Source organism: Diabrotica undecimpunctata, chromosome 8 (genome assembly GCF_040954645.1).
Source record: "Diabrotica undecimpunctata isolate CICGRU chromosome 8, icDiaUnde3, whole genome shotgun sequence".
NCBI lineage: Eukaryota > Metazoa > Arthropoda > Insecta > Coleoptera > Chrysomelidae > Diabrotica > Diabrotica undecimpunctata.
Genome location: NC_092810.1, coordinates 40,378,694 through 40,383,890, shown reverse-complemented (window position 1 = coordinate 40,383,890; position 5,197 = coordinate 40,378,694).

The following is a 5,197-nucleotide window of genomic DNA, read 5'->3' as shown; positions in this document are numbered from 1 at the left end:
AATGATTTAAGCACAGCCATCACAAACAACCGTACACATTTCAAAGTTATATGTGGAGACTTTAACGCCAAAATAGGAACAAAACTGAATCCAGCAGAAACAGCTCTTGAAAATTTTGAAAGTCAGGGACGGAACGACCGTGGTAACACTCTTTTAAACTTCCTACTAGAGAAAAGCCTATTCCTAATGAACAGTTACTACTACAAGAAACCTCACCGCAGATGGACGTGGAAAAGCCCAGATAGGAAGACGACAAACGAGATCGATTACTTTCTCACTGATAAAAGATACATATTTACAGATGTGACAGTGCTAAATAAATTTGCGAAATCAAGCGACCATCGTATGGTGAGAGCCACCATTGTGTTAAATACCAACTATGAACGACACAATATGATAAAAAAGAAGCAAATAAATATATGGACACATCCAAACAACGAACAAAATTTTGAAGATCATATCGGTAAATTCCTTCAAGAAAAATCATCAACAAATGATATTAACATCCTAAATGACATATTAGTAGAAGCAATAACAGAAGCTCAAAAGAAATGCTGCCCAAAAAGCGTGAAGGAAGAAAAAATTAGTCTGGAAACACAGAAAAAAATGGAACAAAGAAGAATACTGAGAAGCGACGAAAACTCTAGTAACGACGATATAAATAAAATGAACAAGGACTTATCAAGAGAAATCAGAAAAGACCTAAGAAAATACAAAGATGAGAAAATCATCAAAACCATTGAGGAAAATAAGAGTATGAAAATAATGAGACGCAAACTCACAAATGGAAATAAACAAATAGTCAAACTCAAGGATAGAAATGGCAACATCACGTCAAACAGAGAACATTTGTTACAAATTGAGGAATCATTCTATGAGACATTATATAGCAACCAATCGACTCTAGATATAGTTGAATATCAGCAGAGGAAGGTTCAAAATCAGGGTTCCGAAGATATCCCAGAAATCTCGTTGGACGAAATTTACAAGGCTCTAAAAAAGATAAAGAATAACAAAGCTCCGGGGGAGGACGGTGTCGTCACGGAATCGATAAAGATAGGAGGCTCAGTACTGATAGCCAAAATTCAAAAGCTCTTTAATCTATGCCTATGGAATCAAAATATCCCAACAAAGTGGAATAATTCAATAACTGTACTCTTACACAAGAAGGGAGATATAGCAGACCTGGAGAGATACAGACCAATCAGTCTCCTTAACCATCTTTATAAATTATACACCCAAATAATAACGAACAGATTAGAGACAAAGCTGGATCTTTACCAACCTCGGGAACAAGCCGGTTTCCGCAATAATTATGGCACAAACGATCACCTGCAGTGCCTAAAAACCCTGATAGAAAAAACTAACGAATATAACCGTCCCTTGGCATTGATATTTGTAGACTTTAAAAAGGCATTTAATAAAGAGAAACTACCGTCCATCTTAAGAGCACTACAAGATTGCAGGGTCGACCACAGATATTGTAATATAGTTAAAAATATATATGAATATGCCACAACAACCATAAGTCTACATTCAGCAACTAATAAAATAAAGATAAAAAGGGGAGTTAGGCAAGGTGATACCATGTCACCAAAGCTGTTCATTACTGTTCTTGAGTATGCATTTAAAAGACTAACATGGCAACAGAAAAGAATATCTATCGATGGAGAAAGATTAAACCATCTACGTTTTGCGGACGATATCGAGCTTCTGTTAGATAATCTGGAAGAGATCAAAGACATGCTCCAAGAACTGAATGACATACTACAAGAAACTGGGCTGGAGATAAATTTCGAGAAAACCAAAATGATGACCAATATGGTTCCCAGCGAAGAGATACAGATCAATAACAACAAGGTAGAATTAATCGATACATACACATACTTGGGTCATGAAATTAGAATAACCAGAGACAACCAAACCTGCGAGCTAAATAGACGAATCACGTTGGGATGGGCGGCATATGGAAGGATGAGAGACATTTTTAAAACAAATACCCCAATTCACCTGAAAAGGAAGGCATTTAACCAACGCATCTTACCAGTCTTGACCTACGGAGCAGAGACCCTAACTTTAACGAAAGCTACTGCCGAAAAACTGAGGGTAACACAAAGGCGAATGGAGAGATCAATGCTGGGCCTGACCTTGAAAGATCGCGTAAGAAATGAGGAGATACGCCGACGAACTGGCGTAGACGATATTATACTGCGAATCAATAAACAAAAGTGGAGGTTGGCTGGACATGTTGCTAGAATGGAAGACGGAAGATGGACGAAGAGATTATTGGAGTGGAGACCAAGAGCCGACAAGCAAAGTCGAGGCAGACCACCCACCCGATGGACCGACGACCTAAAGAGAATAGAAACAAACTGGATTGTAGCAGCTAGAGATAGAGAGAACTGGAGACGTTTGGAGGCTTATATCCAACAATGGATGTGAAAATGGGGCTGGATGATGATTATGATGATGATGATGATGCTTATCATAATCGAGAACGTCTTCCAACAAGATGGTCAGACCACATCAAGCGCATCCAGCAAAACTGGATTCAGGTTGCTCAATATGGGATGGAATGGAGTTATTTACGGAAGACCTAAGTTGAGGAGTGAACCCAAAACGGCTAATGATGACGATAATGATGATGAAGTGCAATATTCTGTCCATTGGCAATTTTTTACCATAATTTGTATTGTGAAGGATAGTATAGAATGTGTTTGAAGTTATATGGAATGTACAAACAAGACAGCTTAATTAACTTGGAATTAGTTTAAATATAAAACATGCATTATTCATTAATCCTCGAGTTTCCATGTATAGATTCAAGTAGATGAAGGTGCCGCCTGAGTCTACAGTGGCTGGTAAGCATAGTGATCAGCAGAGAGCATGTTCTACGGTCTAGAAGGAGAAGTTGGGCTGTAAGACTTTTGAAAGGTCCCACTGTGTAGAGCCTAGCCTATCTTATATCTCCACAACTGGCTCATCAGCGCTGAAATCTCCGCAGAACAAGCTCTTTGAAACTTCCCTGACCAGAACCGAAGAGCACTCAAATCACAGGTTGGGGTACCACGAGAAGAGTAGATGAACCATGTCTTGCTAAAGTTTCAACCAGTTCGATTTCTTCCATGTCTTTATGTCCCATACCAAGTTAAGCATATCAGTAAACGCAACATTAGCAAGTGTTCTCTTGAACTCAAGAACCAGCTTAGAGCTGACTTTTAGCACTTCCAAAGACCTTAGCGCTGCTTATCTGTCAGAGCATATAGAAATTGTGCTATCTAAACAATCCTTATCCAATATATCCTGAATACCTACCAAGATCGTCAAGATTTCGACCTTAAAGACTGATGTATATGATACGAGAACCTGGCCAGATTGAAATCCGATTCTGCTCCTATATACGTCCATTTTCGAGCTATCCATGAACCAGATGAACCCGCTTCGATGGATCAGTACAGGCTCTTGTCCCATCTACTCATCCCGGTTAGGAAATTTAACCAAGAATGAAAATGAGAACTTATATTTGGGGCCATGCTGTCCTCTATCTTAAAGTTCGCAGGACAACAATCGAGGGCATGAACACCTAAAGAATACTCTAAAAGAGATGTTACCAATTCACCATCACTTAAAAATGTTCACAAACCTTCCAATGTTGATAATAATAATAGTTCATATCATTAGTAAAAGCAAAGAAAGCTACTGTTTAACCTCGAGTTAACGAGAGTGGTTATCCATAATACAGCACATAAAAAATGAGTTTAAGTTGGACTGAAAGAAATTAAATAGCTGTCAATTTATCGGAACTCTTATCCAAACATCATAAAATTTAAATGTGACTATAAATGTGTAAAATGTGACTTAAATGTAAAAAGATTTTTGCATTTCACTCACCCAAATACATAAAAATTATGTAAAATTATTAAGGAAAATTTTTGTCGTTGACCTGTCTAATTCAATAAATCAACGGATTAATGTCAAATGGTATCATTACGATGCAAAACTATAAAAGCGTACTAAGCATCATTCTACAAACGATTCCGTTTACCAAAATATTGACTAGTGATGGAATTAGGTCTCGGAAACATGAACCCGATTTGATAGCCAATCTATTTATCCATCCACAAACCACTTTTGTGAAAATGTGCCGCCGAAACGTGGGATTCGTTTAGTTGAAATAGCGAAATTTGAAATTAAGCTTAAAATAATAGCTTATTAACCTGTACGCTAATATTTAAACTCGGCATTTGATAACAGTTGAACTTTGTTGAGTTGGTTATTCGATTTGTTGTGTTGTTGCCTTTGAATGATAAATGAAAGCTAAAGCACGACCGTTAGTATCATATTGTTAGATTATTATATTTGTAAGAGTTATAACTTTATATTTAAAAGGAAATAAAAAGAATCAAAAAATACTTTTAAAACATATGAATGATACGTATATTTCTTGGTTGTGCTGTATTACTTTTGGATTTCTTTGTTCTACGATATCTACATTTCAGTTCTTTCAGCGTACCTCACCTACTGGTAGGGAACTAAATAGGATTGGTCGATCCGATATACCAAGCTGAACCATCGTCAACTATGTGTTAAAGTGTGATGCTGGTAATTATGGGATGTGCCTTATTTGTTTCACTACATAAGCTTATTAACTTGTTTATGTTACCGAATGGTAAACGAACCTAATTATAAACAATAACATGATAAACAATAACAATGATTAATTCACCGGCTTATATCTTATATAAAACGAGCCGTGATTTCTACAATGTCAACTTGTCTATATTTACATGCAGCGTTTAATGTCAAGGCTTCTTAATTTAACTAAGGTTATCAATATTTAGAAATTCTTCTTCCTCTTGTAGTGCCTATCCGTTTCGAATGACTATCATGTTGTTGTGTTGAACCACGTATGTAGATTTTTCAACCAGGAAATTCTTCGCCTTGCTAGTCCTCGTTTTCCTTTTACTTTTCCCTATATAATTAATTGCATTCCTGTTCCAAGGCATAATTCTGTTTCTATGAAAGAAAGATTCAAAGAAATGGAACATGATTTTTATGGCTTGCAAAAGGAAATAGGGCGCTTCATAAGAGGTCAAAGAACGGAGGTAAAGGAACTAATAGAACCAAAACACATACAAGAGGATACTTGGATTGACTACCTAAAAAATCTATATGCAGTGGAAGAACAATAGACGCT